This window comes from Protopterus annectens, chromosome 7.part0 (assembly GCF_019279795.1).
Source record: "Protopterus annectens isolate FY-2018-M chromosome 7.part0, PAN1.0, whole genome shotgun sequence".
Classification (NCBI taxonomy): domain Eukaryota; kingdom Metazoa; phylum Chordata; order Ceratodontiformes; family Protopteridae; genus Protopterus; species Protopterus annectens.
The window spans coordinates 1,921,310,337-1,921,332,226 of record NC_056739.1 but is presented as its reverse complement, the minus strand read 5'-3'; positions in this window follow the sequence as shown (position 1 = coordinate 1,921,332,226).

Below are 21,890 nucleotides of genomic sequence, written 5' to 3'. Positions count from 1 at the left end.
GTGCCCTGCCTCTTTTATACCCATACTTGCATGTATCACCAATCAAAGGTGTTAATTCATCGTTAGCAGTAAGAATGTTCCAATGTTTAGACATAACATTTCTAACTAAATTGATGTTCCATCCAAATGTGGTAATGAAACAGATGGAGTCATCCTATTCAGTATGGGTTTTGTCACGATATGTGAGAAGTGAGGTTCTAGTTGAGTTAGAGGCAACCTGTCGGGCACCCTGGATGTCAAGCTCATTATATCCTCTGGCTCTGAACCTATTAACCAGATCTTGCTGGGATTCTTCATATTCATTATCAGAGGAACAAATTCTACAAATCCTGAGGAACAGAGATTTGGGTATATTCCGAATGATGTGGTTGGGATGCATGCTAGTAGCATGTAACAGGTTGTTATATTGGGGATATTTGCGAAATGTTTTAGTTTGTAAAGTATCATCTGGAATCCGATTAATGGTGACATGCAGAAAACTAATCTCAGACCGGTTGCTGGTGAAGGTAAATTCAGTGCCCCATTTGTTCTGATTTAGATACGACACAAATTCTGCAAGATGCTCCTCATCCAAATGCCAAACCAACCAACAGTCATCCAGATATCTACACCAAATATCCAGTTCCTCAAGATATAAATTATGAGTAGAATCATAAATAAGATGCTCCTCAATGTATCCCATGAACAGGTCCACATATATGGGAGCAAAGGAAGCTCCCATAGCAGTACCTTTGAGTTGCCAATAACATTCACCTGAAAATGGAATACATTTCTGTTCAGAATATGTCCTGCCATACAAACTAAAAGTGTGTTGAAACCCACAGGATATAGTTGTGCTTTCTCTATCCAAAAATTGAGGGCTTCCAATCCGGCCCACTGTGGTATATTGCTATATAAGGCTTTGACATCCAGAGTGCATAATAATCATTCAAGTTCTAGTTGACTATCAGAAATTATTTGCAGAAATTGTGTAGTGTCCTGTATTATGGCACAAATAAAGCCAAGAAGTGGTTTAAGATATAGTGTTAAGAACTCAGATAGTGGTTCGGTCAAAGAACCCATACCCGAAACAATCAGTCTTCCAGGGGGCTTACTGAGGGATTTGTGTATCTTGGGAAAAATATATAACGTTTGTTTCTGAGGATCATTTACTGTGAGATGTGCCTTCACCGTATCAGAAATAATACCTTCAGAGACCGCCAGATCCAAGAACTCATCAATTTCTTTCTTGAAGTTCGGTGTGGGGTCAATAGGCATTTTCTTGTAATGGAAATGGTTGGACAATTGTCCATTTCCCAACCCCAGATAATAATCTGTATCCATGATAACTATGGCCCCACCCTTATCCGCTTGAGTAATGACAATGTTTCTATTATCTCTTAGTTGTTGTAATGCATGTTGTTTAGTAATAGATAAATTGTGTTTGAGAGGGACAAACTGATCAAGCTTGAAATGTATGTCCCTAAGTACTGCCTGTTGAAAAATAGCTACATTTCAGTTCATGTGTGGAAAAAAATTGGATTTATGAAATGTAACTTCATTAGATCTTTGAGAGTTTGGTCTAGACCCAAAGAAAAGTTTAAGGTTAATCCACCGAAAATAGTCGTTAATGTCATTCACTATATCTGATTCATCCACAAAAAACCCAGGAACAAAGTTCAAACCTTTATTCAAAAGTATCTTTTGATCATCTGATAAAACAGTGCTGGAAATATTCAAAATGTTGTAATCTATTGTCTCATAAGTGTTTGTAAAAGGTCCTTGATTGTATCTATCTTTGTACCCTCTATGTTTCCTCCCACCCCTCCTCCTAATGTGTTTAAAGGGTGGGTCTGATTTTTGGATTTTTTAGAAACTGGGCATTCTGTAGTGTTGACCCCTTCAGTGTCTGTAGTGGAGGAATTATCCGCTGATGTACTGCTATATGTATGAGACCCCTTCAGTATTGATCTCGGTCTCTATTTGTTCCTACCCAAGGTCTGCCTAGTATCCATAAATCTGACATTTTTGGTAGTGTCAAAAGGTCGTCCCCTTTGGTAATTGGTTAAATCCCTATTACATTTTTTGATTTTCTTATCCTTAATTTGTTTTTCAAACACAAGAAGTTCTTTTGGCAGCTTGTTGAGGCATATGGAGAATTGTGAATGTCCCTCATAAGTTTAAACTTCCCCACACAGGTCACTGACCTCTTTGATATTAATTTCTATAGTTCGTTCATAATATGAACTTAAAATTTGAAAAAGTTCATAGATGCCTGTTGTTGGGCCTGAAACCATTCATTGGTCAAGGTATCATCAACTTTGCTCACTAAAGGTTGGATCTTGATTCTCAGACCCCTGGAGGTTATTCCTTTGTTCAAGTAGGCCTTGAAAAGCCTCAAATGCCATATATTTGTTCTCAAACTTTTCATACTTTTACTAAGTCTGTGAAAGGCAGTATTACAGCCGTCAACTGGATCCGTTTGTTGTGGAATCCCATTCTGGGTGGATATGCCAAAAACACCAATATCATTTTTATCAGCACAGAGCCCTTGAAGTATTGTTTCCAGATCCATGACAATAAGCTGCCTGTTGCTTGGCTCTATTCAGATACCAAAATGAACGTGTCAGGATATATTTGAAAATAAAAATATTGCATAAATGGAAAGTATATACCACAAACTGTCAAAGTTACTGTCTTGGTGACCCACTATGGTTAATATATCCAATTAGTAGAGATTAATCGAAAAGCCAGAGAGTAGACCTAGCCAGTTGCTAAACATCATAGTAATAAACAATAGATGTAAGTAAACTGTGACCAGTGAACAGTAGCTATGAACTGGCATATTAGGAACTCAAAGTTTAAACCTCATCCTGATGCCAGTAACAATACAACATCCTAATAAAGTTTAAACACTGTTGAGTATGTGCAAGCAAAAAGACCTAGGAAAACACTTGCAGGTCTAAATAACTGGATGTCAAATAACCAAAATGTTATTATGACGAAATACTATCCACAAATATTGGTCCAATGACTACATCCATGATATTCTAAGACCCAAGATAAATTAGTCCTGGACTGGTAAGTTATGTTTTACTGAATGAACCCACCCCATCTTCCTAGTCACTAAAGGCCTTTATGCCACTCTACATAAAAGAAATACGATACTTGTTATCTGTTATTTGTATCGTTAGGTGTAATAAACACATCCAAGCAAGAGAGATAACATTGATGATCATAGGTTGTTTTTTGTCAAGTGAATATAATTACAAATAATGTAAGGCAACCACAGATGTATTACTGTTGCCCAGATCTATATTGCAGTGTATATTAATCGGCTTAGGAAAACTCAATCTGGCTAGATTCATACCTAACCATTACCATAAGGAAAAGCATCCTTGCTGTGTGTAAATTTCCTGCAAAAGATGATAATATATGCAGTCACAGAAAATGTACAAACTCACTTACAATAACATGAACATATAGCAATAACAGTGCATATATTTTAACCACTATAATTATAATATTTGTAGCTGCAATTCATGTAAGCTGAGTGGCAATGAAAAATCCAATAAATATGTTATAACATCTAATATTTGTGTTGAGTCCCTGAATACAGTTTATATAGCAGTTCCCCTGATAAACTTCGAAATTTCTTCCAAATCGGCAGCAAAAACTGTTCCAAAATATGGTTTCATACCAAGTTAAATACATAAATGAGTCAAAAACTGAATAGTCAATGGCTTGAAGCTGACATAAACCACAAGGCATATATCCCGATATTCAGGCAGTATGGGTTATGGTCCCAATGTCCACAAATAGTTAGATTCCATCTGAGTAAAACCAGATTGACATATTCATTTCGTTCCAAAACACCAAATGAAACATAAAAGTTGGTAGAGTTTCTCAAAAATGAATTGCGGCCAAAAAGTTATGTATAGTTTGGCAGTCAACAACAAAAACACCTTGTATATACCAAAAAGAACAGAACCTCGATGTTAAATCCACTTAGCATCTGTGGTAACTTGAAATAAACAAATAACCGAATCTTTCACTTAGCCAGCCCAATATTAACGGTACGCCATGAAATGACGCTGATAGCACAAAATGTAGAAAAAGCCGTCAAAAACAATGCAAAACGCTTGTGAAAAAAGGCATAAATAAATCTCAAAACATGTATGTAATTGCCCAAACAATTCTGCCAAAAAAAGCATTGAATGATGACGATTCCAGCCCAAAAAAATAGTAAACAGTACCTTACACACATAAGAATGGCTTTCGCTTCCCTGTGTAAAAGTAAAAGTCAGGTCTCATATATTTCACATGAAGCCCTTTTCTATCAGTTCCAGCTGTGCACCTGGTCCTACTTGCGAAGGTTTTGTTTCTGGCTTTGACTTCCTGTGCTCTGCTGTGGACACTTTCAGAGTTGGCAAAATCGGTGTCTGTAGTGGAGGTACTCTCTGCTGCCCAGGATTATCCCAGGTTTCCCATGGATGTTTTCTTCATACAGTGAGCTTTTGTTATTTTTGGATCTAACCACCATGCAATCTTATCTGTTTTTTCCAATTCAGAAATCTCAATGTTATCTCTCTTGTTTGGATGTGTTTATTACACCTAACAATACAAATAACAGATAACAAGTATCGTATTTCTTTTATGTAGAGTGGCATAAAGGCCTTTAGTGACTAGGAAGACGGGGTGGGTTCATTCAGTAAAACATAACTTACCAGTCCAGGACTAATTTATCTTGGGTCTTAGAATATCATGGATGTAGTCATTGGACCAATATTTGTGGATAGTATTTTGTCATAATAACATTTTGGTTATTTGACATCCAGTTATTTAGACCTACAAGTGTTTTCCTAGGTCTTTTTGCTTGCACATACTCAACAGTATTTAAACTTTATTAGGATGTTGTATTGTTACTGGCATCAGAATGAGGTTTAAACTTTGAGTTCCTAATATGCCAGTTCATAGCTACTTTTCACTGGTCACAGTTTACTTACATCTATTGTTTATTACTATGATGTTTAGCAACTGGCTAGGTCTACTCTCTGGCTTTTCGATTAATCTCTACTAATTGGATATATTAACCATAGTGGGTCAGCAAGACAGTACTTTTGACAGTTTGTGGCATATACTTTCCATTTATGCAATATTTTTATTTTCAAATATATCCTGACACGTTCATTTTGGTATCTGAATAGAGCCAAGCAACAGACAGCTTATTGTCATGGATCTGGAAACAATACTTCAAGGGCTCTGTGCTGATAAAAATGATATTGGTGTTTTTGGCATATCCACCCAGAATGGGATTCCACAACAAACGGATCCAGTTGACGGCTGTAATACTGCCTTTCACAGACTTAGTAAAAGTATGAAAAGTTTGGGAACAAATATATGGCATTTGAGACTTTTCAAGGCCTACTTGACCAAAGAAATAACCCCCAGGGATCTGAGAATCAAGATCCAACCTTTAGTAAATAAGATTGATGAAACCTTGACCAATGAATGGTTCCAGGCCCAACAACAGGCATCTATGAACTTTGTTCAGATTTTAAGTTCATATTATGAACGAACTATAGAAATTAATATCAAAGAGGTCAGTGACCTGTATGGGGAAGTTAAAACTTATGAGGGACTTTCACAATTCTCCATATGCCACAACAAGATGTCAAAAGAACTTCTTGTGTTTGAAAAACAAATTAAGGATAAGAAAATCAAAAATGTAATAGGGATTTAACTGATTACCAAAGGGGACGACCTTTTGACACTATCAAAAATGTCAGATTTATGGATACTACACATACCTTGGGCAGGAACAAAAAGAGACTGAGATCAATACTGAAGGGGTCTCATACATATAGCAGTACATCAGCGGATGATTCCTCCACTACAGACACTGAAGGGGTCAACACTACAGAATCCCCAGTTTCTAAAAAATCCAAAAATCAGACACACCCTTTAAACACATTAGGAGGAGGGGTGGGAGGAAACATAGAAGGTACAAAGATAGATACAATCAAAGGCCTTTTACACTTATAAGACAATAGATTACAACATTTTGAATATTTCCAGCACTGTTTTATCAGATGATCAAAGGAAACTTTTGAATAAAGGTTTGAACTTTGTTCCTGGGTTTTTGTGGATGAACCAGATATAGTGAATGACATTAATGACTTTTGTCGGAGGATTAACCTCAAACATTTTTTTGGGTCTAGACCAAACTCTCAAAGAGCTAATAAATTTACATTTCATAAATCCAATTTTGTTCCATCCATGAACCGAAATGTAGCAATTTTTTAACAGGCAGTACTTAGGGACATACATTTCAAGCTTGATCAGTTTGTCCCTCTCAAACACAATTTATCTATTACTGAACAACAGGCATTGCAACAACTAAGAGATAATAGAAACATTGTCATTACTCAAGCGGATAAGGGTGGGGCCATAGTTATCATGGATACAGATTATTATCTGGGGGAGGGAGATGGACAATTGTCCAACCCTTCCCATTACATGAAAATGCCTATTGACCCCACACCGAACTTCAAGCAATAAATTGATGAGTTTTTGGATCTGGCAGTCTCTGAAGGTATTATTTCTGATACAGTGAAGGCACATCTCACAGTAAATGATCCTCAGAAACAAACATTATATCTTTTGCCCAAGATACACAAATCCCTCAGAAACCCCCCTGGAAGACTAATTGTTTTGGGTATGGGTTCTTTGACCGAACCACTATCCGAGTTCTTAACACTATATCTTAAACCACTTCTTGGCTTTAACCTTGCCAGAATACAGGACACTACATAATTTCTGCAAATAATTTCAGATAGTCAACTAGAACCTGAATGGTTATTATGCACTCTGGATGTCAATGCCTTATATACCAATATACCACACTGGGCCGGATTGGAAGCCCTCAATTTTTGGATAGAGAAAGCACAACTATATCCTGTGCATTTCAACACACTTTTAGTTTGTATGGCAGAACATGTTCTGAACAAAAATGTATTCCATTTTCAGGGTGAATGTTATTGGCAATTCAAAGGTACTGCTATGGGAGTTTCCTTTGCTCCCATATATGCAGACCTTTTCATGGGATACATTGAGGAGCATCTTATTTATGATTCTACTCATAATTTATATCTTGAGGAACTGGATATTTGGCGTAGATATCTGGATGACTGTTGGTTGGTTTGGCATTCGGATGAGGAGTATCTTGCAGAATTTGTGTCGTATCTAAATCTGAACAAATGGGGCATTGAATTTACCTTAACCAGCAATTGGTCTGAGATTAATTTTCTGGATGTCACCATTACTCGGAATCCAGATGATACTTTACAAACTAAAACATTTCGCAGATATCCCCAATATAACAACCTGTTACATGCTACTAACATGCATCCTAACCACATCATTCGGAATATACCCAAATCTCAGTTCCTCAGGATTCTTAGAATTTGTTCCTCTGACAATGAATATGAAGAATCCCAGCAAGATCTGGTTAATAGGTTCAGAGCCAGGGGATATAATGAGCTTGACATCCAGGGTGCCCGACAGGTTGCCTCTAACTCAACTAGAACCTCACTTCTCACATATCGTGACAAACCTCATACTAAACAGGATGACTCTATCCGTTTCACTACCACATTTGGATGGAACATCAATTCAGTTATAAATGTTATGTCTAAACATTGGAACATTCTTACTGCTAATGATGAATTAACACCTTTGATTGGTGATACATGCAAGTATGGGTATAGAAGAGGCAGGACACTAGGGTCCTTCTTTTCTCACTTTAAACGAGATAACTCACAGGAGCTATACATCATCAACTAACTATGACAGGTGATTGATTATGGGGAGCTTATAACTGTGGTCATTGTTTATCTTGTCCATTTATTTTCACATCTAAACAGTTCACTAGCAAGAACACCGACAAGATATATGACATGAAATTCTTTGGTAATTGCAATAGCGATTGGGTTGTGTATCTCGCAACATGGACATGTGGCTCTTTCTATTTTGGACAAACATCACGACCACTTTGTCTGCATATGTCTGAGCATCATAGTGACATATGAACCAAGAGAGAGGCTAATGCTTTATATAGACATTGTTTACACCACAACTCAGCCAGATTCCAGTTCATTATTGTTGACGAGATCCTTGGTGATAAATCCAACAAACAGGGTTGGCATTCAATCCTTACAAAGAAAGAGAAGTATTGGATCATCAAACTGGGTGCTTTGTTTCCACCTGGTTTGAATGACCATTTGTAAATTTATGGATTTTTATTTTTCTTAGCAATTTTGCTTACTACTACTATCACATATATTGTCATCATAAATGTAGTGTTATTTTATAAACTTTTTTACTTTCTCTTTATTTTTATACAGGAAGAAATTTGGATTTTGAGAAGAATCCTATTGGATGGTTCACTCTATATATGTATGTGTGTCACTTTACATCAGTAATTACCTTTGTTCCCATTGAAGAAAGCCTGCTGACTGAAACTGGTCTGGGATGTACACTACTTTATGAATTAAAAAAAAAGGTGAAGGCTCTGCTCTTATCTACTCTAACCTTCTTTCCTTAATCCCTCTTCAAATCCCAACTCCACAATTCAAAAATTCTGAACTAACAGCAAGTCTCCTATGATTGAATAAACATAAGAATATCTGCATTATTTCCCTATATATCTCCCCAGGTTCGATTCTCAGCTAGAGCATCTTCTGCGTGGAGACATACGTGAATGGGCATACCTTCATTGAAGGTTGTGCGTCAGGGCTGGTAACTCGGCACGTAAAAATCAACTACCAATCATTAGCGGACCGGAGTTCCTCTGTGGCAACCCCTAACCGGGAAAAGCCGAAAGACACAACAACATCTCCCCAGGCAACAACATCTCTACCCTGAAAATATTCTTTATTGGGACTCAACTGAAATAAAATATGAAACTTACATACTAGGCGAAGTTAATATTGATTGGAATAAAATCAACATGCCTACTCCCTCCCTACCCATTAACCTCTACAACTTCACCCAAGTAATCCACTCAACCACCCATCCTAATAAAAATCACCCCCCCAGGATCCATCATAGACTGGATCCTAGTCTCCCATCCAAACAAAATAATTCTCTCTGGCACTATCCCAGATACCTTTAGTGACCATCTCCCTGCTTTCATTCACCGCTCAGCTAACTCCACCCAATATCAACACCTTTACATTCCCACTCGCAATCTTAGCAACTTCAAATCCACTACTTTCTTGAACATTTTTAAACAAATTAATTGGCAAATCCTAAATACTCTTCCCCTTGACAAAGCTGTAGAACATGTCAACTCTGTCTTCCTAAATACTCTTAACTCCCTAGCCCTTCTAAGAAGCAAACGAGTCAAAGCTAATTCTGCTCCTTGGCTGTCCAAAGAAACAAAACAAATCATGCACCATAGGGACAAATCCTGGAAGCTTTACCAGAAAAATAAAATGCCTACTACCTTGCTCCAATACACCCAACTCCGTAACCATGTAAAAAAACTAATCACCATGGAGAAAAAAAACTACTACAATAAGTTTCAGTCCAACAATAATAAGAACCCAAAACAATTCTGGAAATCAGTTAATTCCCTTCTCCATCCAGGGTCCAGGAATAATCCCTGCCCTGACCCAAGTATAACTGACACTGAACTGAGCTCTCATTTCAACTCTTTCTTTACAGAATCCATAGCTAACCTAACCAAAACTTTCCCAAACAACAATCCACTCAACTCTCATTCTTCAACACTCAGCAACCTGAATAACTGTCCCCTTAATTTCCAGCTCAAATCAGTTTCAACCATTATTATAAAAAGGCTCATATCCAAATTAAAGCCATGCTCTAATGCCCCTGACAGCATACCCTCCTCCTTCCTCAAATGTGCTGCTGATGGTATTGCACTCCCAGTCAGTATCCTAATTAACAGATCCTTAAAAGAGTCATATGTATCCAAACACTGGCTTTCAGCATACATTCTTCCTCTTCACAAAGGAGGCAAAAACACCAATATTCCCAATTTCCGCCCCATTGCCCTACTCTCTCCAATATCAACAATTCTAGAAAAATGTGTCCACCACTAACTTATGCCTTTTTTAACCCAGAATCAACTCCTAACACCCACCCAACATGGCTTCCACCCCGGCCACAACACCATAACTGCCTTACTATCTTTCCTAGACACAGTCAATCGAGCCCGAGATTCTGGACTACTAGTATCCACTGTTCTGCTAGACCTCTCTAAAGCATTTGATACCATTTCCCATAAACACCTTCTCTTTCATCTCGCCAACCTTAATCTCTCCCCTAATACTCTATCCTGGTTCTCCAGTTATATATCAGAGAGATCTCAAGCTGTCAGATGGAAGAACTCTACCTCCTCCTTCTTGCCAACACCCACCGGTGTTCCCCAGGGGTCCCTCCTCGGACCCATGCTTTTCAACATCTTCATTAATAACCTTCACACTGTCATCCCTGACACAACAGTTATCCAATATGTTGACGACTCAACATTAGTCTGTGCCGCCTCTAACCTTCCCGAGCTACTTACTAAAACCCAAATAGCATTTTCTACAACTGAGAACTGGATGCACCAAAACCATCTCTCTCTCAACTCAAATAAATCTAAAATACTACTTTTCCCTCCTGCCAGGGCTTTCTCTTATGACAAAAATGCTTTGAAAGTCCTAAGCCAAACCAACACTGCTATAGAAGTGGTCCCTTCTGCAAAACTTCTTGGCATTACCATAGATGAACACCTTAAATTCATACAACAAAACATAAAGAAAACCCATCAAAAGTTAGATATGCTCTACAGGAATAACCTCTTTATCTCCAACTCCTCTAGGCATACCTTGGCAACTACCTACCTTCTACCTTCCTTACTATATGGAGCCCCTCTTCTAACTAATCTGTCTTCTTCCAACACCTCAAAACTTGAAACTTGCTACAATAAGATCTCTAAATTTGCAACTAAATCCAAAACCTCTACTCACCACTGCCTTACCCTACAATCACTCAACTGGCTAGAACTCTCTAACCACCTAGACTATCTTCAACTAACCACTGCTCACAAATTAATATTCTACCCAGATAAATGCCCAGCCTTAACAAACATCCTTCCCCCATACATCCCAAACAGATCTCTGAGATCTGAACATCAAAATGTAATCTCTAGCCACAAACCCATACATCCTGCTGGCCAGTTTCTACTCTCTTTCTCTCTAGGTAAGAAATGGAACTCTCTCCCTCCTTCACTTAGGACTATACCAAACTCTGAAACCTTCAAGACTCATCTTTTCTCATTCCTGTCATCCAAACGGAAATGTTCCTGCTTACACCCTACCTAAATTCAAGCAAATTTCCCCTATGAGCTCTCCATACTCCTTGCTCCACTCTACCCTCGAACTATTATTTCTATTCTCCTAAAATAGACTTAAGCTGACAGTCACTGATTAAGCAATTTCTCTCACATGACTCCAAGTATGTAAATATTGTAAATATCACAGTATTTCTACTGTCTGCACAGCAAGTTTTTTACCTTATTTAACTAAAACATATGCATACTAACTGCCCTCCCTTCTAATGTAAAAACACAAGAAACCTCAGATCTTTTTATTTGACAGTTGATCATGCTGCGCTGAATGGAAATACCTGTAAACTGTGTTCTCTATTATCTGTTAACTGAGTTTTTATGATGTACATTTTATGCATTTTACATTTCCTGACTGTATAAATTTTATACATGTATTCTACTTTTAACATTATGTAACCTTTATTGTATTGTATTTGCTTATGGAGCTTTTCTCCCCGGGCCTCCACTGAAAATGGGCACATTCTGGCCCAGTGGACTTCCCCAGTAATCAAACTGAAAATAAATAAATAAATAAAATTAAATTAAATTAATGTATTAACCTTATTGGTTTTTGTGCTTTTTCACTGTGTTTGGTGCTGGCACATTTTGATTGCTAAAATCATAACAACAAAAAAATCAGTGTATGACTACCTTAAGTTAGACTGTCACTGAATTCTTCAGATGGCCACTTATTTCTCATTATCTGATGAAAATGTTTAGTGCTGCTAATGCAGCAGACAGTAACAGAAGGGTACGTTTCCACACAGAGTGAAGCAAGGCTAATATTTTTTCATATCATCTTTATCACATTTCAAAAACTCATTCTAATCAATATATATAATCTACCATTGTAGCAGTACATTCATGTAATGACCCACTTTGCGAATGAACATCTAGTCAAAAAATGGATTGGTTGGAGCGGAAGAATCCCACATCCCTTGAGAGGTGGTGTAATCCTAAGAGCTGATTTTACCACAGAGGGAATTCAGGGGATAAAACATCATGCATAAAAGCATTGTAGGATTTGCCTCCACCTCCCACAGAAGACAAAACTAATGATGAGCGCACACCCATGTCACAAACACATTTGTCACAGCAGGAAGACATTCTGCACTGTACCTGTCTATACTGTAGATGATCATTAGAAGATTGTGCAGGAGGATGCAAGGGCCACCAGTAATCAATAACTTTTCCATGAAATGTTAAGTTTGAGATTGTCTTCCTACTGCAGCATTTCTTCCAGAAGAATGTCAAACTAATCATATAACATTTTTCTCTTGAAATGTTACTCATACTCACTGCATTGTTGCACTTTATGGCATTTTTGGTAAACCCTTCTACAATTATAAACATCTCTGCAGTTTTGGATTGTGCAAACATACCAACACAATGCTTATCGCTTTGTCATATTCATATGACTTTAACTTGAAAGATCTTTAAAATTCAGGCAGTGTTATTCATTAGTAGTTTTATACTACCAAATACAAAATGAATGCAGAGCAGATTAATTGACAATTCATGCCATTTTCTGACTTTCATCATAATCATCAACCCCCTTTTCCCATTTTCTACATGGGGATGGAGTGTCATGTCAACTGTCTCCATCTCTCTTGATTCAATGCCACGCTCCTACCTTCTTTGGCACTCCTGCCTGACTGTCGCAGATCTTCTCTCAAACAGTACATCTGCCTTTTGCTGGATGCCCTCATTTCCTCTTGCTTTCTTTCTGTCTATACCAAATCTTCTTCACAAGATTCTTCTGCTTTACTACACACATGACTGAAACACTGTAATCTGTTCTATTCGATCTTCTCTGCAATTGGAGCTCCTTTGGCTTCTGCTCTTATGTCCTCATTTCTTCAGTTGCTCCACAGTGTGCATCCTACCACCCATCTCAGGCACTTCATTTCTATTACTTCTAGCTTTCTTAACTGATGTGCCTTTACTGCCCATGTTTCTGTACCACACAGTATTACTGGTCACACCACTGTTTTGTACACCTCACTTTTCAGCTTCTTTGACAGTCTTCTGTCATATTCTACACCTGTTACTCTGTGTCAGTTGGCTGCAGCCCCTGTGATTCTAGCTTTGACCTTCTAATTCAGACATCCCTTCTCTTCACCTCTCCCAGATACTTGAAGCTGTTAACCTGCTCCACTATTTTCCTTTCTATTTTATTTCTCAGCTTCTTCTGAGCTCCACCATTTACTGCCATTGCAACTGTCTTATCTGAATTCAGTTTCATCCCATGCACCTTCAGTTTTGAATTCCACACCCCTATCCTTTGCTGAATTACTTGGTCAGAGTCTGCCTGTAATGTCACATCATCTGTATACAGCAACTTTGTTGATCTGTCCTCTCTGACCTGTTTTCTAATGTAGTGGGCTCACAGCCAAACCTCAATGAACACCCACTCCAACTCGGAACCTCTCTGTGAGACCGAACACTATTCGTTGTTGAGTCATTGTGTCCTTGTCCATAGCCTGCACTAATTCCATCAATGTGTCTGGTACTTCAAACCACCACAGGACTGCCCAAATCACCTTTCTTTGGACCTTGTCATATGCTTTCTGTAAGTCTAGGAATGCCCAGTTGGACTAGTTTCTCATCTCTAGCTTCCTCTCAACTATCTGTCTCACTGCATACATTGGGTCACTTGTGCTGCATCTTGATCTGAATCTGAACTGTTCATCTCCAATCTTACTTACTACTACTTTGCATATTTGTTTATCAGTCATCGTCTCCAGAACGTTCAAGCAATGTAACAGGAGTTTGATACCTCTGTACTGCCCACAGTTGTAAATGTCCCTTTTGTTCCTGAACACTAGCATGAGTATGCTTATTATCCAGTCATCTGGGACCCATATTTCTCTCCACACTGTTGTGAGTTCCCTCAGTAGCCATTTCTCCCCTAACCCACCCAGCATCTTTATCATATCTGCTGAGATCTCATCTGAACCTGCTGCTTTCCCCTGACTTCATTTTCTTTACTGCTGTTCTTACTTCTTCTATGGTGGGCTCCTTCTCTTCTCTTATCTTAGGCTGTGTCTGTGCTGGTACAGCTTCTGCAGGGTTGTCTTCATTTAGAAGCTGCTGGAAGTACTCCTTCCATCTGCATTTGATGTTCTGTGGACTAGGGAGAAGGTTGTTGCTGGCATCCCTTATGAAGGCTGTCTGACTATCTTCTTTAACTTTCTGTCTTTGTCTTACAACCTGATATAGTTTCTTTGTACCATCTACTGAGTCACTTCCAGAAGCTGGAAGAGTGCATCTCATGCCTTGTTCTTTACTATTGCATCTCCTTTCTTAGTCGCTTTGTTAGTAAACCAGTATTCCTTCCTAGCCTGGTCTGTCTTTTCTATCTCGCACTTTTTCCTGAACCTCTTCTTTCCATATGTACCTAATTTCCATACCTGGCTTGGCCAGATATCTATTCTGTAGTCCTCACACATGCTGTTTTGAGGCACTGCCATTTTTCTTCAACTTCACCAATTTACTCTTCTTCCTGGGTTGCTAGTGCCCTGAGTAATTCCTTGAATTGTTGTGCTTTCTCATTCAACTTCCAGGTCTTTAGCCTGGTCTCTGTTGACCTTAGAGCCTTCTTGGAACACTACCTACAGTTGACTGTGGCAATCAGTGGTTTATGTTGTGGGTTGACTATTTCATTGGGGATGATTTTGCAAGGACTGATTCTACCTCAGTTTCCTTTCCTTACTAAGAGGAAATCTACCTAAGCTGCAGTATTAACCACTGTTTTGCATGATCTTGTGATAACCTCTCTTTTCCGAACTGAGTATTGGCTACTACCAAGCCATTTGCCAAATAGAAGTCTAGAATGGCCTTTCATTCTTTCTTCCTCTTCCTCCACCCATGTAAATCCAGGCAGTCCTGATATCCTGTTCTGTCTGTACTGATACGTGCATTCAAATCACCCATTATAAACACCAATTTATGCTATCCTGCTTTATCTAGTAGGTCCTATGACTGCTGTCTAAATGCACTATTTTCTTCACTATCACAACCCTGCTGAAAGGCACAGGCTGAGATTATGAATACTGCCCTATCATTAGGCTGGAGTCTGATTGCCATGAGTCTCTCACTAATTTTGATGACATCCCTCATTGCCTTTTGAAGTCTCTCCCTCACCGCAATTCTCACACCATTTCTAGCCTGTCTTCCGCTTGATTAATAGTCTCTAGAGCATAAGCCAAGTGGCTTTGCTGCACTGCCCTTCAGTCTTCCTCCTTACCATCATGTAATCCACTTCCAAGCCTTGTTCTGTCAGTGAACCTACACTCAGTGGCAATTCTTAGTTCATGTTTGGCAGGTTGATTGGTTTTACATCCATCTTTCCTCAACAGAGCTATCCCAGGTAACCCAAGCTGGGCAACAGGGCATTGGCCAACCAGTAGCTTATTGACCCAGGCATATACTGGCCAAAATGGGCACATATACCCCTCCCACCATTAGCTTAGGTCTCTGGCGTAGATCGCAGTAGGTCAGATCTTCAACCCACTTATCACCAGCAAATACCAATGCCCATTTGATAACATTAGTCAACATGACCAAATCACTTACAGACATATTTTTTACACCATCGAGTCCTGCCACAGCACTCAGTCTGCGATCCATGTTCTCCTATCTTGAGACTGCTATGCATCACAGTAGATGCCCAAAACAGTCTGTCCATATAACTATTCCCCCTATAGGGCATCATGTAGAGTCTGTATTGCTGCTGCCCACAGCTCCATTATATTCATGATTTTGAGATGAAAACACTCAGCGTGTGTTTTTTTTTTTTTTTTTTTTTTTTTGTAGGTCAGAGAAACCCCACAGAGACACAGGAAGAAAAGACAAACTCCAAACAGGCATTGTCTGAAGGTAAAGGATTGACCTTTGTGTTCCCTGTTTTACTGCAGTTTTATTTCAAGATTTTTTTTTTCTTTGAAACTGTAGAAGTTCTAGATTAGGGTAGAAAGCAAACCTTCTTTGCTTATTTTAATGTAAGGCCAAGAGGAAGTTAATTACTTGTAAACTATGGGAAAAGATCTAATTCTTTTGGGTATGTCTGAGATAACTAGAGCCGCCAGTTCAAATTTAGTTTCTTTTTTATTTGTGACGGCTACAAAAAAATAGACTGCTTTGTGACTAAAGCTGATTGTTTGGGGTTTTGATGCTAACAAGTTTTTCCACTTTTCTCTCTTGCTTCATTGCTCTGTTATTTTATTTAAATATATTTTGTATGGGTTTTAGAAGTTCTAGGTTAGGGGAGAAAGCAAATCCCTTGTTTCTTTCTTTGAAGATAAGAGGAAGTTAATTTCTTGCAAATGATGTGAGGAGCTGGAAAATATATTTGTGTATAAAGTAAGAAGGAAAAATGTTTACATTTTTCTTGACACAACTTCTGTGGATTGATGTGTGAGTAAGACTGATTCTTCTCACCCCACCACCCTATTTTTGATACAGTCTTTAGGCCAATCGCTCATGAGTTCTCTACCCTTCATATTCATCTTCTAGACCCTCAGAGCCCTGGTGCTCCCTCAAGTGGTACCTGCACTTTCATATTGTGTAGGCCCATCTATCTGATAAACTGATCATCAGTCACATCCTCATGCATAACTTCACACCTTGTATTTGCGTTTTGCAGTACCTACAGCTTTATCTATTTTCCATCTTATTTTAAAGTCTCATATTAGTATTTGCAGCCAGAATTGCTCTAAGCCATAGCTGTAAAAAGTTAAAATAGAAGACATGTCCATAAGTAAGGGCATGGCATCTAGGTCCAGAGAGGTCATTATCCCACTGTACTGCTTCCTTATTAGACCATTCATAGGGTACAGTGCTCCCTTTGGTATGTACCTGACCAGGCATATGGAACAATTAGAGCGACTTCAGAGGTTCCTTACAAAAAGAATACAAGACGTAACAAACCTGCCTTAGGTAGAGTGCCTTAAAGCCCTTTCCCTCTACTCAATCTCCTATAGATTGCTGTGGGGTGATCTATGTCTGGATTACCAAGCATTCCCAAAGCCCACACTTATGAAAGTCCTACATATTTGTAAGTCAAAGAGTACCATAAATACGAGGTTTAGGGACCTGAATTTTGTCTGTGACTTAAAGAGAACATGCTGGAGTGACAGATATGTGACCCAGAGACTGCCGCTCCAATGGAACAGGCTTCTCATCCTTGTCAAGCTGAGCTTATTAAATTACCCAGTATAAGCACAACCTAGACCAGTGGATGGGAGTCGGAAATTTACACCAGGCCTGGCACCTGTGTCCCTTATGGGCAGAGATAGCTTATAAATGCCTAGCCCTCACTGTCCTATTTGACTACAGGACATCATTATTCGTTTGGGAAAACTTGGCTAGGCTTAGTAAGGCCACCCCCCCCCCCTCGGGTCATTAACCTAGTAACAATATATGAATCTATGAATCTATAAATAAAATTAAAACCCAAGTTACATGGGACAAGACAACATACCTTGATGTTTATTACATAAAATCAAGTAAAAATATTATTGAAGATAATAATCAAAATGTTAGTATATCAGCTTATCCCTGAACTATGGTGATAGGCTGTAACAGTACCATATCACAATCAGTGGTTGGTGGAAATCACATCAGACCAAAATGTTTTTAGACCCCATCAGTCTGATCTGCAGTCTATTTAATAACAGAGAACTCCATTAAGGAACTTATTCAAAAATGATGCAACAGGGGCTACTTCTGTCACATGTGGAGCAGCATAGATTTTTAAGGGATGATATTTCCTTTTCAATCCTGTGGCATTCATTAAAAAGGTAATATCAGTACCTGACGAGGAACTGGCAGTACATACTACTTGTTATGACCTTTCCAAGAATTTCAGCATTATTCTCTTAAGAGAACAGCTGACAAATTCAATTCATTAATCTTAGCTGTATGCAGTTCAATGGGTAAAACATGAGTTGAGCAACAGGGAGCAGTACATTAGAGTGGGGTGATTTGCCCATCCCAATAGTATTACCAGTATTACCCCACAAGGCACTCTACTGGGCCACTCATTTTCATTGTATTCTTCTCAGATATGTGCAACATTACCTCTGGATAATCGGATATGTTGATGACTGCAAAATGGGTAACAAAACTGCATCAGTAAGACATGCTGACATTCTTCAAGACAGTCTACAAAAATGGATACCAGATGCACTAGTAATGGCTTCTTCATGAATATCAGTAGATGTGACAGTATGAGACCTTGCAAGTTTTCATGGCATGTCCAAAGTTTAAAACATGAAAAGGCTTTGGGGCAAGGCATTTATTAACCAGAATTTTGAGTTTAATGTTTTGTGACTTTATTTGCCTTTTTTGGAACAGATACATAAAAACAGAAGGAAGAGAGGAACGAATGACCCCCTCCCATAAAAAATATCATTAAGGACAGTAGCTTTATGAAGCTGCTTTACAAGAAAGATGAAGGGAGCAATACCACATTGTTGTTGTTTAGAAATATTGGGATATGTTAATAAGAAATATGAATGAGAAATACATTTTGAATGAAAGGAAACTGTAAGCTGAGTAATACTAAAGCAGAAATGTGACTAGACAAAGTGGTCACAGTGAGGTGATCAATGGGATTTGCATGCCATTGTAGTCTAATTTAATTGTAAGTACTGTCAATTCTTCTGTTTTGCCCATATTGCTGAAATTGCAATCAATGGTTAGATGTCTCTTAATAAAAATAAAATTTGTTTATTGTATTTAAAATTGGAAGAAAATGACTGTAAGAAGATAAGTAACAGAAATAGCTGCCTTCTCAGATAGATTTAAATACCTGTAGTGGATGTCATGAAGTGTCTTTTAAATCCAGTTTTTGTCATCTACAGAGAAGAAAAAAGGCATTCTGCTGATAAAAGATGTAAAAGCAACAGAAATGCCTCAGGAAAGTGACAAATAAAAGGCTTTGATTGGTGCTAGCACAAAAGATTTAAAAGAAACTGCACTGGCAACCTTTGAAACTCAGCTAGGCTTATTTATATTAGCACTGTGTCACAGCACACCCAAGATAAAGCTGGCTTTGCAGAACTATTATTATACAAAAGAGACAGTTTTCACTCTGTATTCTGTGCCATCTGTAAAGCTAATACTTTATTTACTATAGTCATTTTCTGCCAGTGGGTAACGGCACACAATGATAAAAGAATAAGTGGGGCTTGGAGGAAGGACACACAGTGTCCCCAGATGCTTTCACTTTTCAAACAGATAGATCATCTAATCAAAACAAATAATAAAACATGAAATGAAATAAAATACACTAATAAAAAGCATCATGTCATAAATTAAATAATATATGAAACATCATACTAAATTACTGTAGTCAAGACTGAACCGGGAAGCAATAATGAAATAAACCTTTATTTAATCCGCGGTGGTACAGCGGTAGCGTTGTTGCCTCACAGCAAGAGGTTCTCCTGTTCGATTTTCGGCTGGAGTGCCTTCTGTGTGGAGTCTGCATGTCCTCCCCACGGTCAAGTGGCCTCCAAAAGACATGTGCGAATGGGTGTCCCTTTGCTGAAGGTTGGGCATCGGGCTGGAAACTCGGCACCATAAAAATCGTCTGACAATCATTAGGGGATCAGAGTTCTGCTGTGGCGAACCCTAACCAGGAAAAGACAAACAACTACACTTTTCTGTCAGAGGACCTAGTAAAATGTTTTGTCTATCACTATGTCTATTCTGACATGTTTATAGTACTCAGTAGCTTGTCAGGAGCCTGTATAAGAAGTCATCTCATGAAAATAAGGGTAGTACTCTGAAGACAATTAAAAAAGATCTCGGGAATTTCAAAGTAAAAATACCTTTATCTATAATCTGTGTGTCAAGATAATTGGAATAGTTAACTCTACCTAAGCATTACATCTGTATTTTAGTTAATGATATACACTTAATGCCTGTTTCATTAGTAGGGCCTTCCAAACAAGTTCTAGGGAATATTTTGCTGACTGAATCCTGTCAAGGTTTACTTTTCTGTGGTGTAGACTGACTCTTAACTCTGTTTCCTGTATACAGCAAACTACTTGCTGACCTGCATAATAAACTGTGGACTGTGGGCAACTAGCGATTATTTTTCAGCAGATAAGTCACATTAGGCAATAAAACAAAGCAATACAGAGGTGGTTTGAAGTGTGTAAAAATCAAATCCAATGAAGTCTCAATCCATTATCTTTTAAGAGACGAAAGTGCTTACTATTTGTTCTACAACGTTTACTTTACTAAAGTTCAATTTATTTTCTGTGGTTATGAGTGTATTCTCATTCCTTGTGTATATAGTGTTGACATTTTTTATAAGATGCAGTAGGCACAGAAAGTGCCTTTCTTTGGGGTAAGCTTTTTCACTGCTTAAATTATGTTAAATGTACTGTATGTCACATGGTACAAAAGCAGAAAAGTGAAGGACTGAATCAAGGATTATATGGAAAAAAAAGTTTATTATCAAGTAATCGAAAGTCCAACTTTGTAACATATTCCAGCTTTATGCATTCTCCATGTAGCATCATTATCAATAGCAGATACAGGCCTGCTGATAATGGCCTGGGCATTGCAGTACTTAATGATTCTCTTCCAGCTTGTCAGCTACTTCACAGTTCTACCTGCTTCCCGTTGTTTTATATATATATATATATATATATATATATATATATATATATGAAACAAACTCAGCTGGCACCCACTAATGGGTTGCATCTACCTTTTATCAATGCCATAACAGTCCTTATAAAAAAGGTGGGAAGCTGGCATAATGGTTAAGGTGTTTAGCTTATGAACACAAAGTGCAGGGTTTGGCTCTCACATAAGATAATTGGCTAGGCTTAAAATGGCACTAAAAGGACAGCTAGCCTAGTACTAATCTATGAGCCTTGCTCTAGAACAGTGATGGTAAACCTATGACACACATGCCAAAGATGACACACCAGAGTTCACCAACACAAGTTACAAAAGAAACTGAACTTATTTATTAAAACTCAGCAACAAAAAAATCATTAATTGATGTTAATCAAATCAAATGGAATGTGTTCCATATTTTTTCAGTTCAATTCAAAATTACTATTAAAAGTACGATCATTTTTTGGTGACTATTTAAGCCCAATTATCAGTGCGCATATCGTTTTCTCGATTGTAAGTCACTGATTTTTTTATTTTTTTATTTTACATTTATAATACATAGCAGCACACATGAATGGACTGTATTTTGTTAAATAAATGTATATGTAAATAATGTTCTCTTTTGTTTGGGGGTGGGGGTGACAACCCAGCAGAGTCAAGATAGCCATTTTCCGAATTTTTTTGATATGCCGAGCTCAAAAGGTTCACCATCACTGCTATAGAACCTTAATCACTGTTAGTGTCTGCAGTGATGCTACTGTTTTAATGATGTTCTGCATTTACTTTTTGCATCTTTACTCACTAGCTTGAAACAGAAGCAAAGTACACAGAACTCTTGTACTCTATTCCAGTATTCACCAAGAGGATC